Here is a 13,527-nt window from a genome sequence, read left to right on the forward strand (position 1 = left end):
AGAAGCGCCCGCTCGCACCCCCGCTCCCGCCCGCCTCCCCGCCGTTGGGGCGGGGGAAGGGGGTGTTTCCATGACGTCACGGGCAGCGCCCGGCGGACAGGTGGGGAGCGGTCCCTGAGGGGACGCGGGGACAGGAGCCCCGGGCTAAGCCGGAGCTGAGCCCGCGAGCCGCCCTTAAGCATCGGGGGCAGGGCAGGGCGCCTGGGGGAGGGGGCGAGGCGCGGAGCTAATCCCACGCCGGCCCTGAGGCAGCCCCGGGGCCGGGGGAGCGGTGGCCCCCTCGGGAGCCCCGTCCTGAGGGCGCGGCCTGCCTCGTCGCCGGGGTGAGGGGCGGGCGGGCGGCCGCGGCAGGGGGGCTTGTCGGGGCGTCGCCGCGCACCCAGCGGCCTGAGGGGATCGACGACCGGAGAGCGCTCCCCGCGCCCACCCTGCCCGCCGCCGCGGGGGGGCTCCTCCGGTGGGAGAGAAACCCCCTCCCGCCTCCCCCCGCCCCGCCCCGGCATCCCAAATTTAGCACGTTCCTCCGAGTCTTATTTAAGAAGAAACAACTTGAATGACTAATTAGATCCAAGCCGTTAGAAGCGCTCTGGACTGCTTCCACGAACCCTTTAATGCGTGCGCTAAAGATTTCCAAAATGATTTCTGCTTGCAAGGATGTAGACGGGATGTGACCTGGCACCCGCTTCACGCAGTTTTTTGTTTCACAAAGTGCGATTTAATCCACACTCAGGAGAAAGGGCGAGGAGTGGGAAGAAAGACCCTGATTTCCCTACTCAGCCTCATGTGCCCCAAACTGATCAGCTGCTTTTCGATTCTATTCAGAACTTGGTGCTTCCCTCAGCTGGAGCGATTATGGGAAACAGAAGCACTTTTCTTCATTTGTACTGTTGGCACTGCGTTAGAACAGAAGCACTTGGAAAAGCAAGCCCAAGTGCCATCCCAAAAGGTAGGGAGGGTGTTCATGGATGGGCACTTGTGGTAGCATAACCCGCAAGTAGTACCTTGCACTTTGAATGAAACCTTACAAGGACATGAAAGTACCACAAAGTTAACACATTTAGTAAGAATGTTACGCAGCAGAAGCTTCCCATACCATAGACACCAAAGCAACCCAAACACCTTCAATGCTACTTTCGGAGCTGGTCTCTGGGCTAAGACAGCAGAGAGGGCTTCTCTTGCCTCTGCTGCTCACTGTAGCTATACGGCCTGATGATATCTTGTGAAGATGCTGCCTACACAATGAAAACCCGAGCAATGTTGTTTTGGTCAGCATCAAGCAGCAAAGTCAATGAAAAGCAACAGAAGCAGTTTTAGTTTTGATTGTATTGTTTAATCTAGCTTCAAGTTGCTGCTGTATGGGAATCCAGGCATTGCCAGAGTATTTATCAGCTTGCAAAAAAATGGAATTCAACAATAGCATATAGCGGTTCCTCAGATTTCAGGTTTTATAAGTTTGGGTTTATAAATAGAAGTTTTAGGGTGAAATTAGCACTGTCCTTTTAAAGAGCACAACTGTTGAACTAAAGGCACCAAATAGCCTGCAACAGCAAACCAGTTAAGGAAAAATTAGGCAACTGGAATATGTTGATGTTACACATTTCTAGTGATCACATGATATAATAACATACTGTTAGGTAACAGTATGTTTCGTATGCATGTGCAGCCTATTCCAGCTCCCACTGAAGCCAAACACAGACCACCTCGTGATTTAGAAAGGAACTCTGTGTCTCCCCGAGGATGTATGATCTCCAGGCCCTGCAACAAAAAGGAAATGAACAGAACAAAAATAAAATTCTCTTTCAGTCCAAAATCTCCATCTTGAGTACTGGCCACTGAACTGTTTGAGGTTCCTGAAATATTTAGGACATTTACTGTTCATTACAGCAAAAAACAGGGACTGAGCACATCTCCAGGCTGTATTGAATTATTTCCCTGGAGTTACATCAGGAAGAAGTTTGAGCTTTCTATGGATTTAGGGCTTTGTTTCCTTTCCCTTTGTTCTGCCTTTCTGCTAAACAGAAATAATGAAAAGATATTGGAGTGCTTTCTTTTCCGGGCCTAAAGAAGAGTTTAGAAATAAATTAATAGGCAGCCTTTTGAGACTAAGATCATTCTTTCTGTTAGAAAACCAACACACAGAGTAGTGAATCTGTTAACTGAGATGGCAAAATACAAGATGGTTGTACACATCAGAGTAAATGTATATGCAGAAAGCCTCTGTCTGAATATAGATTTCTGGTTTTTCTTCTTAACAGATTTGTCAACTCAAACCCATCTGGTTTATAATAGTAAAAGGAACGTGGTTAAGGGTGTTCCTCAGCACCATGCACTTAACCTTCAATTTATCCTTGGTCTTCAGTTTTTCTGTTCTGATTGATGGAGCTTCATGACATTGTAATCTTTCCAGAGCTATTAAGAAGAAGAACTCCATTCTGCATAATTCAACAGGTATTTTTTAATTCAGTTTCCCTTTGATCTAATAGAATACAGATTTAAATTACATGGCCTGAATTAAAACTCTACCACTATGTGTGTCTTTTTAGCTTGCTCTTTCCTGTGGTTTTGTAAAGACTGTTCACAATTAAGTTCCCCAGTACTGCAATGAAAGGGATTGTCTTTTGATTTCCAGCTTTTTTTTTTCCTAATTATTAGGTGAAAATAATTACTGCATTTCTACTGAACTCACAGATGTGCAATGATGTTTCATGTTTAAGCAATCTTAGTCTCATGTGAGTGAACAAACTTCCATACCATGTATACAGACCAGAGAAAGAAAGGCTGATTGTAAGATATAAGTTATGTCCTGTGGTTTGAGCTGAACAACTAAGACAAGTAAGACTTGTGAAGAGCTTCTACATTTACAGCAGAGGAATATATTTATAAGTACCCTTGTGGCTGAGGTGTGAGCAGCAGGAGAGTTGTGTACATTGCAAAGTTATTGTATTAATCTGTCTTTCTCTTCTGATGACTGTGCACATATATATTCAGTCCTGGGCACTAGTTCCCCGTCTTGAAACTCAGCATCATCTTTCCTTGTGTACCAAAATAAATCTGTCCTTGATAGCTTTCCTCTTTCCTCCAGCCTTACCCATCATGTTATTTCTGTCCTTCTGCCAGTTTGTTGTTTTGGTTTTTTTTTTTTTTAATGTTATTCTCAGTCACTGCTGAGAAGCTTTCTATCCCATTGACAAATGTTGCTGTTGTCCTGTTGCATTTACAGGCTGGTATTATGCAAGCTACTGGCACTACCTTTGCTGTGTTGTTCTTGCTGGTACTTCTGAATGCTTCCCTGTCTCCCTAATCTGTCCAGGCCTCTTTTCACATGACCGTAGTCACTGTGTCTTCTTCATGGCTTGTCTGGCTTCCCAGCCAGAATTAGCCTTGTTAAACTAGCTTTGGAGCCCTTCTGAATACATCTGAGGTACCAGGCTTACCTCTGAAGTGCCTCATGCTGTAAGGTCCATACGAAAGCATCTTACATGTGTTGCAAAATTCATTAATTGTTGTAAATACTTTCAGCAGTCTTGATTCTGCCCCTCATTTGTATGGTGATTGGAACTCTACAGTTGTGGGGGAAAGACCTGCTGTCACATCAGCCTTTATTCTTCTGTTTACAAACTTCTTAACTGGCTGTAGTTTACTTATTCAGATGAGGGCAGAGAAAGCAGGAGGTCTTAGTCTCTCTGTGTTGGCAAAGCAGATGTGTGGCCTGAGGTTAGTCAAAATGGGAAGGCAAAAACTGACAAGGAATGAACATCCACCAGCCTGGCACTCGGCAAGGAATTACCCCTGTGGACTGTACTACAGTGGAGAAAGCAAGCAAACATTCCATTCCCCATACCCAAATTGCTCTTCAAGAGAGTCCCTGTGCCAAATAGGCAAAAGAAGTTTGCTCTGGCCCAAGACTTACAAAGCTGGAGTAGGATAAACCAGGCAACAAACATTAACAAGACGCACAGATTCACTGTGGCTGCCATGACTGTGCGTAGTGTTTACCTGCTGGGTAACATGACACAAGATAGCTTTACAGTCTCTTTCCACAGCATTGCTAATCCAACCTGGAAGGTGCCAGTGGACAGCAAAGAAATAGAGAAGGCATGTAACACCATTTCTTTTAAAAAACACACAAAGCTGACAATGCAGACTCTGAAGAACCCTGTCTTTTGTGTGTGTGTGTGTTTGTGCAGCACCTTCCACAACAAGACCTGTGGACTTGGAAGTAGCTGAATTCCTAATAGTAACATTCATTGCTAGTACTTTTCTTGCTGTTAATTTAATTTTCCATTTAGCTCCAGGGAAATGGAGAGGGCCCAGTTGTGTTTGGTCTAGCTCCCAGGCTTACTGCATTTGAGAGCCAACTTGTGAATGTCAAGTGGTCACTGTGTGGTGAATGAGAAAATCTGACATCCAGACTGCTGGAGAAACAGGGAGTTAAGAATCACTAAGCTTCTGCTTCACACAGATGAGGACGTGCTTCAAGCAGTAATTTTAATACTGACTTGGAAATGAGAGGCAACTCCAAGGTTTTCAAGATAAAATTATTCTGATTTTTTTAAAATAGTAGCATTTTCCTTTAAGAAGAAAAGCTAAACAAACTGGCAACTGAAGATTCTGGATTTGTCAGTCTTCTGCTGGTTTCATACATGCCAGATGCTGTTTTATAACATTTATCCTCCCCCTCATTGGTGACTATTACTCATTCTTCCAAGTATTCTAGGATTTTAGTATTTATATAAAATGCAGTCAGATGGAAGAAAACAGTCCTATTTTTTCCATATTACTTAAGACAGAAAGTATCAGAGTACATAGAAATTTACCGTATTCAGAAAGCGTGTTTAGAGAGATGTGATACAGGCCTCTGCAGAATCTGGCATCCAGATGCAGTTCAACTGGCAGGCAGCAGTACAGCTATTAGGAAACAGCGTAATTCACTGCACTGTGGGCCAGATTATCCTTCCTACTCATGCAAGCCTGGTTATTCGGGTTGCTAGTGGGGGGTTCTCTCTGGAGTAGGAGAGACAGAAACCTCCTGTGGGGCACAAAGGAGTAGCAGATACTCCACGCCCACAGGTGTTTTGTCTTTCTAAAGTCTTAGGTACTTGCAGATGGAAGACTTAATGTATTGACCATTGCAACTGAAGTTTCTACTTCACTGGGCTCTGGGTGAGGCACAGGCATACCTCTTTTGTTATTCTTTCTCTGTAACTACTGCACATAGCGTGGAGCACTTAAAAGTCCAGAGGTTAGGCTCCTGCTCTCCTTTTCTCAGAGGAACTACACACAGATTCTTTAATCTTTGAAGATTCTCGTGTTTTCTGCAGTGAGACTAGCATCCCAATTTCTCTTATTAGTGCTACCTTTGCTATTCTTTTCTTTTGAATGCACACAATAGGAAAAATGTGGAAACATTAATGCACAAAAACTGCTGACGTCAAGTTATTTCATTCTTTTGGGACCATGAAAGCAAAAGCTAAGATAGGGCACTGAATATATATCTGGAAGGCCATGGGATAGATGCCTTTGTGTTTCACTTCAAAGTAAAAATAAATCATAATTGTTCAAACCTTGTAAATTATACCTACAAGGCACATTTCCTGCCAGCATGGACAAAGCTTTCCATTGTGTGAACTCCTTAAAGTTGCCAGTGCTTCATTGACTCAGCAAGGGTCAATAATGGCAGTAACGAGCACGACCCTGACAATGTCTGCAAGTCTAGCTACAGACATTAAACTTGTTAGCAAACAGATATTCCTCACTGGTGTCAGAAGGAAAGAAGAGAGGATCAGATCTCCTCACACTCACTTGAAAGTTAGGCTTCTGGCCTCCAACCAAAGAGCTGTTCCAGAGCCTTCCTGCTCCAGTGATCAGACAGTCTCCTAGCTCTCAGACTAGGCATAGTTTCAGCCAGTTTGGCCTATTGATACTTTGCACCCCCAGACCTGCACCTCAGTAAAAAACTAATGTACCAGACCTATCCACTGCCACAGCTCTTAGCTACATGTACTTAGATAAGAACTTCACTAGAGGAGAGTAGAAAGCATGCCTGTTGCTGGTGTGATTAACTGTTCATTTTGCATCAGGAGACTTCCAACAGAGGAACTGTTCTGTCTGACTGCCAAGTTGCAGCAGGGAAAAGCTAAGCTAGGTGGGTTGAGTTCTGCTGATGTACAGTAGTAGCCACTCCTCTTTCTGTACCACAGCCATTAGTGTCATGGCCTGAGTTTTGAAACAATTCAGAAGCATACTAGTATGGCGCTTACTTTCCATTTTCAATGCTGCCAGCAGACCTTATTTGACAGAAAAATATATCTTCCCACACTTCATAACCCTGACTCCATACAAAACAAGTCAGTAAGTCCAGACAGATTTGCTTTTTTTTTTTTTTTTTTTTTTCCTTTTTTTTTGCCAGAGGCTAGCAATGGTTCCAGGCAGAAGGGATGTCCAAGAAATTAAATCTTTGCCTTTATTCAAAGTAATGTTACAGTTCCAGGCAGCTGCATTGGACCAGATCTAGAGCTGTTGAAATCAATGGAAAAATCATCCTTCAAGTTCAACACGCTTTGGGGTCAGGTGCCTCGCCTAACAGTTCAAAATGTTGAGTGGCTGGAATTTTCCCTTGCATCTCAAGACATTGACGAGAATCCAGGCAGCTGTTGGCAGGACAACCACATCCCTCCACTGTTGCCCTGTGATAACTGAGGCAAGACAGGCTGCCTAGTCTATTGCTCAATGCATCCTTTCATACTTGCTGTTTTTCTGCGGGTTTACTGCTGAGGAATGGCTCTCTGTGGTTAAGAAAATTTTGACAATGCTAAAGCAACGAAAACCTTTAATTAAACTCAAAGGTGATTGCTGAGAAAGAAAAGAACAAAAGCATTTATGGCATTAGTGCACATTGACTGACTGACTGACAAAGTAAAATAGAGGAAAAGCAAACCTCCCATGCAGCCTGCCTTGGGCAAACACAACTATAGAGGTCACTAGCAAAAGTCGTGAAAGGAAGTTTATTTACCTGCAGCCCAGGTATAGCCAGTTTATCACGGTCACCTCAGTCCAGTCAGTTGCTGATCAGGCAAGTAGTAACTCAGCACAAACTCAATTAACAGTGCCCCCAACCACGATGGAGGTGTGCAGCTGCCTTTCCACTTTCCTGCCTCCAGAAAAGGTGTGGAAAAGGGATGTCTGTACAAGGTTTTAAAGCCAGCCACTTTTAAAATCTCCTTTTGAATACAAATAGACACAGATTTACCAGCTGTTAAAATTTTTATTTTTATAAGCTGCTATTTTGTAATGGAATTAAAAAACCCACCAAAACAACTGTTCAAATTTAAGCAAATACTATAGCAAAAATTTTGAGGTCATTGGTCTGTACACATTTGTAGGAACCAAGAGCAAAGAGGTGTATTTTAAAGTGATTAAAAAGGGAAAGTCCTCCACCCATAACCAAAGAAGAAAACTATTTGGCAGGGACATAGAGCTATTTATGTACATTCATTTTCACCCTAGTTAGTACAATGGAATGGCAGGAAATAACTACCTTGTGGGGAATTCAGGGGTTTATCTTGCTTTTTAGAAGTAATAAAGGCAAAAGACTCCTGGAGACTTCTTTGAAAATATGAAATTAAATCACATTACATAACTGGAAGCTGGTGATATATGAATGTCTAGTAAGAACTAAAGTAAGAAGCAGCTGAATTCAGGAAAACCCAGCCTACAAAATGAAAAATGCACTTTGAATTAAATGGGCTTGTTTATCTGACCTCAAAGAGCTAAGGCAATGTGTTATGGCAAACATTTACTTTGCAAGGAGAAAATGAAAAACATAGTATTCACTCTTTAAAGTGGAACTCACGTTGATTTTAGGAATCGTACAGGTTATAGAATTTTAGCTCAGTGCTGAGGTAAAGAATTAAATTTTTGTTAGAAAATGCATTTCTGAGGCAGCTGGAGGACTATTATAGGCTGAAAGCAAACAGTCATAACACTGGGAGAAAAGCAAGCAGATATGCCTTCCATGCACTGGCTTCGATAAACCAAAATAAAGACACTTGCTAATGGTAGAAAAAAACATTTATTTTCTAAGACATAAACAATATTTCAATATTAAAATAATGGCTGATGAAGAATGAGGGGTTGCAATTAATTCAGAGCCTTGAAACACTGTCAAAGAAAGTCTTTTTCGAAGAGGCTGTAAAGGAGCTTGAGAATCAGAGGTGAAAGGTAAAGTTATGTCATGAGTTAAAAATTAGCTGAGAGAGAGGCTATGAAGAGCTAGAATAAATTACTACCTCTTAAAATGGAAAAAAGGTTAATAGCAGGATGCCCCCAGGACCCTGGCTAGAGCCAGTGTTCTGTATATTATGCAGTCTTGGGAGGATGAATGGTCTGATAGTAAAATTGCCTTATGATACAGATTATTTGGGTTTGGCATAATTTGTGAGGATTATGAAGAATACCAGATGGATCTAATAAAGCTACTGTAAATGTTTGGAAGCAATATAATTGTAAATGAAATGCCAACAGAGAAAGTTCAATATAAGCCTTGTTGGAAGGAACATAGGCTGTGGCACACTTGGGTGCAGTGGGCTGTGAATGAACTGTAACCTCCAAGGACAGCTCTAAGCAGAACTGGCAAGAAGACCATTAAAAAAACCACCAGTAAAACTGCCAGTGTGACTGCTGTCATCTCAAGACTCTTTGCAAGTATGATCTGACTTTGCTAAATAATTTCAACAAGAAAAGACCCATAAATGGTTGAGAGCCATATTCAAAAAAGTGAAGAAATAACTGGAGCAATTGGCAAAGATGCAGCAGAACCAGTTCCTCTTCCTCCTTTGTGAGGGAGATGCTATCTCATGGGGGAATTCCAGAGCTACCACAGCACAAGCTGTGCCAAAGGGTGTGGGTTGAGGGATTTCATTTACTTAGAGAAAAAAAAAAAAAAAGAGAATGAATGCCTAACCTTGGCAGTGATTAAACTATTCCCAAGAAGATGCAGTGCTTTAATGCCTCTAACTGATCCAGTATGTTTTATTAGTTGTATGCCAAAAAAACACATTGATTCCTTTCAGTTATCCCAGAAAATGCTTCAGGCAGGTGGTTAGGAGTCCCACTTCATGCTTGCTTACTGAAGAGGCAGGAACAGTAATGTTGGAGGGTTAGATTGTATTTTCCTCTTCTTTTAAGCAAAGCCTTTCTCTAAGGCTGAACGGAGTATCTGTGTCAAATGAACCAGTGTTTTCCAGTGGTTTGTTTTGGCAAGGAGAAGATAGACTTCAATCTTAATTGTAACCAATTTTTGTTTAAATTGTCCATTTTAGCTATCAAATCAATTTGTGGTGCTCAAGATGCAAATGCATGTTGACAGCTCACCCCAAGACATCTGCTGAGTGCTCAGCAGATGTTGCAAAGTGAATGAAGTATTAACATAAGAAGAAAATGAAAGGTAATAAACAAAATAATATGATACTATGCAGTGTTCTTCTGGTCTTCACTTTGTCAGTTAACAAAAGGCTGCTCCAGAGCAGGTCTGAAACTTAAAGGCATTTTTCAAAGACGATACTGCTTTCATGTGCAGCTTTTTGCATTTCCACTCCCTCATTTCATCTACCTCTCTTCTCATTTGTTCCTTTACCAGACTCACATGTACCACAAGTGCAGATCCAAACATTCCCTCTACTATTTTACTTCTATTTTTCCCCCTTTTCCCCTCTCACCTCCTCAGGTGGTTATCCTGTCACTTCTGTATGTATTTGAGATTGAGAATAACCTGAATTTGAAAAGGACCTTGTTCAGCTGATCCATGCTAAAAATCTCTATGCCTTCAATACTTGAAATCTCACACCTAAAAGAAAGAAAATGATCCTGATGTAACAAGCTGACACTTTCACAAATCATGACTGTCATCATAAAAGTTCCCCAGTGTCATTGTGAGGTGTACATTCAGTATACACTCCCAAAAAGAAGAAAAGCAAAGTGACACAGACAACGTGGGGGGAAAAACGGAGTGTGCTGCTTGGGCTTCTGTGCTCTCAAAGTAGCTCAGGGAGAAGATGCTCAGAAAGGTGGCTGTCATTTTCATCCAGCAAATGTAGGCTGAATGGCAATGACATCTTCAAACTGCCAGCTGAAAAGATCTGAGTCATTCAGGTGAGATTTCTGAATATAAATGGTAAAAAAAAATTCAGAGTAAGAAACTCCAGAGGGAAAGACAAGACAGTATTTCACAGGTAGCAGAACTAATGAAGTCTGATATCCTGCAGGTTTGTTTCTCTACATGTTTCCTACAAAGGTCCACTCAATAACCCCAGTCTTCCCTTCATCTTTTCCAGTACACTTACATGTCCCTAAGCTCTCCTACAGTAGTCTCACCTCACTCCCAGTACTCTTATTACCATGCAGGGATGAGGCAAGATGTGCTGTAGCTGAATTAGAGCTCTGCACCTGGTCAATATGTAGCACAGACTAATGGTCCAGCCTGTTTTCTTTCAAAAGAACAATGACTTAATTTTTCTTCCCTTTTCTGTATCATGAAGGAAACAATAGGCTTTTTCTACCTAACCACAGATTTTTTACGTGATTTATGGGAACTTTGCAAATTTGCCAAGTCTTCCTGAAGTCGGTCTGCAGGTTTATAGTTACTAGAACTAAATTGACGTATGGGTGAGCAAACAACTTGGCTGAGTAGGCATTGTTTCCTTAAGAAAAAAGACTAAAAATAGTTTTCTCTTGTGAATGCTCAACACTCTGGGGCTTCTTTTCACAATGAATAAACTTAAATAATTTTCAGTCATTTTAAAAAGAAGTAAAACCTAGCTATGTGATCCAGCTGAAATAACTTAGTAAATGGAAATTAGCTCCTAGAAATATAAAAGAAGAAAAAGGCAAGAGTCTCTAATGAAAGCTGGGTTGAAGCATTGCAAGTGTGGAACAGACTTTTGATAAAACACTGCCATCCTAGACACCAGATCCAGTCATTATTGTCTTTTTTAGCCTGTATGAAATACAAGTAAGCGAGGTTTAGTTTATATTAACCCATCCAAAACAATGACAGTCTCCTCCTGGTTAGGTGGGGGAGAATTAACTAGGTGGCCTGGAAACACTGCTCTCATGGGCTCCACGTGAGCCAGGTTAAGTCTGGAAGTAATACACCCATGTTCCCATGGGGATGTGCTCTAGGAGTTAGAGCTTATGAGAGTTTGGAGATCCTTGTACTGCAGAGTTGCCTACTATTAAATCTCTTGTATGTGCTGATGCCAAGTTTTACCAGTGTTTTCATTAACTTTGTTATTGTCTTGTCCATCTTATCCTAACAGCTCCCTCACTCGGCAGGATTGTGGCCCTGACTCTGGCCCAGAAACCTGAGGGTGGCCTTTGTGGACCCATGCCAGGGAAGACAGAAATGACCAAGTTATTTCCAACTACATTCTTTCTTCCAGTAAAGCCCAGGTAGGATTCAGCAGTGTTTCTCCAGCCAGATATACTTTAAAATCTAGTCGTCCTCAAGCATTCACCCCAAGCCCTTTAATCCCAGTGCCAGCTAATGCAGTGGGTGAAGAATGTGGAAAACTTCTGTCCTGCCTATCCTAAGTAAAAAAATGGCTTAAATTGTGAAAGCTAACAGGGACAGATAGTTGGATGTATGTGTGGCAGGGTGAAGGTCTGAAGCTGAACTTCTGAACTATCAAGCAGAAGCCTGCTACTTACTAATTGCAACTGGTACAGGCTGGTACTAGATTTTGTTAACACCTGGACTAAACAGAAATGGCACATCCCAAATCCTGTAATTAATGAAGAGATGAGACAGAACCACCAATTACGAGACTGATCATGTGCATTGTGCTTCTGCACACTGGCTGTTCAGACTGGGGAAAATGGGGTCCTGGAATTCTGGAAAGAAGAGCTGGTGATAAAATTAAGGGTTTCTGAAAAGATGTGGTCTCAATAAAAAGAAGATTGCCTGGAAAAAGGAAGGTGACGTTCTTGGCTAGAGGAAAGGTCCTGAAAGTAGGGTAAGATCCTGGAGACCAGAGGGCTGCATGTAGGTGAGTGCCAGGGGATGGCCTTCCTGGATGGACAGTGATGGCCCTGCTGAGAAAGGAAGTTGAGGCCTGGTGGATGTAACACTGGGGTGGTAGTGGGCGTGAGTGAGTGTGTGAAGTAATTAAGAAGGGTAAAAGTTCTAACTTTGTTGGTTGACAAGTAACCCCCAGTTCCCAGATCCACTGTCATTTACTCTGTCTTGTCCATGACACTGCCTTTTTTAGGGTAGTCTGCATTTCCTGGGCTAGAGAAGGTGTTGGCCATGTGACTTTTTTGTACATTTCTTTGCTGTTGTGATACAAAAGATTAAAAAGAACATTGTCATACAATTACTCTTTTCCTCCAAAGATTTCTTGGCTGATCCAAAAGCACACCTTTCAGTGGGAGAGCAACATTGATGCTTTTGACCAGGAAAGTAGGCACCTGAATAAGGATAATGTGGTATAAAAGGTAAACGCTGGTCTGGTTCAAAAAACTGCAGGTATTTTAAATATTTGTGCATGGGAAGGGCCTCTTCCAGATGTAATAAGAAGAGCTAATATGGAAACTCAGCAATATTAAGAAGTCTACAAACTGTTAAAAAGTGTGCAATTAAAAAGTTTATCAGGAATACAATTGATTTACAATGCAACAAAATCTATTAGTGTGTGGCCAAGTCATAGTCGTACTTTTCAAACAAATTGCCCGCATCTAACAGTGACATGCCTTTGAGTGACTAAGCTCAAGTGTTTTTCGTGGTGTGAAGCGAACCGCTGGAGATTTGGCATGACATCTTACATCCTACTGTGTGTTAAGCTCATCTAGAGAATAAGCACTAGTCTTGTATTAGCAACCTGCTTCTCCTTTCTCCTCTGTCTCCACAATAAACTCTTGACAATTCTTTCTGATGGTCAGATATTTGTTGCATGAGCATGTTAAGCTGTCCATGTGGACATAGCCTTTTGTGACTGTTTTCAACAAAGTTGTGTAAGCAGAGCTGAGAAAAGTTGGAGATCTCTAGTTCCTTGGTTACAAAGAGCCACTTTCTTTGGCAGCACAATACTTTGTGGCGGCTCAGGGCAAGCATTTCCTTCTGACAGCACTCCAGAGATGTAATCATAAAAGTTGCAAACCATTATCTTCTCAGAGAGTTTCTGAAACTTACTGGTAAGGGGAGCAAGACAAAGTAGCAAGGATTCTGGCTGTGGTCTAAGTCTTGCGAGGAAAAGGAGGGTGTCACTAATTTGGCAGGCCATTTCCATTTCTCATTTTACTGCTAGATCTTCACATTCCTAGATTAGGACAATAATAAATAATGGTCATCTTATTTTCTGCAGAGTAAACTTGTGCCTTTTTAAATGTTTTGGACCATTTTTACAGACTGCCCATTGCCTGTCTACAAATAATGTTGTTGTAGCATCTTTCAGCTTGGTGAAATGAATGTCGTACAATGCCTTTGGTCTGCTCTCTGAAATTGGGCTTTCCAGCTGCCAGTAGGCACAGCGC

General features: G+C 42.0%; 1 long non-coding RNA gene across 2 annotated transcripts; it reads left to right on the forward strand.

The window, feature by feature from the left end:
* Positions 1–22: 22 nt before the first annotated feature.
* Positions 23–12,374, forward strand: LOC114012097 (uncharacterized). Of its 2 annotated transcripts, none has more exons than XR_008747223.1 (4): positions 23–100; positions 823–946; positions 2,256–2,448; positions 11,316–12,374. It is a non-coding gene; the product is annotated as an uncharacterized LOC114012097 (long non-coding RNA). The 2 variants fall into 2 exon arrangements; XR_003554363.2 differs by lacking the exon at positions 23–100 and adding an exon at positions 9,321–9,445 and having other exon boundaries at positions 117–946.
* The last annotated feature ends 1,153 nt before the right edge of the window (positions 12,375–13,527 follow it).

The sequence above is a fragment of the Falco peregrinus genome, chromosome 5 (assembly GCF_023634155.1).
Source record: "Falco peregrinus isolate bFalPer1 chromosome 5, bFalPer1.pri, whole genome shotgun sequence".
Classification (NCBI taxonomy): domain Eukaryota; kingdom Metazoa; phylum Chordata; class Aves; order Falconiformes; family Falconidae; genus Falco; species Falco peregrinus.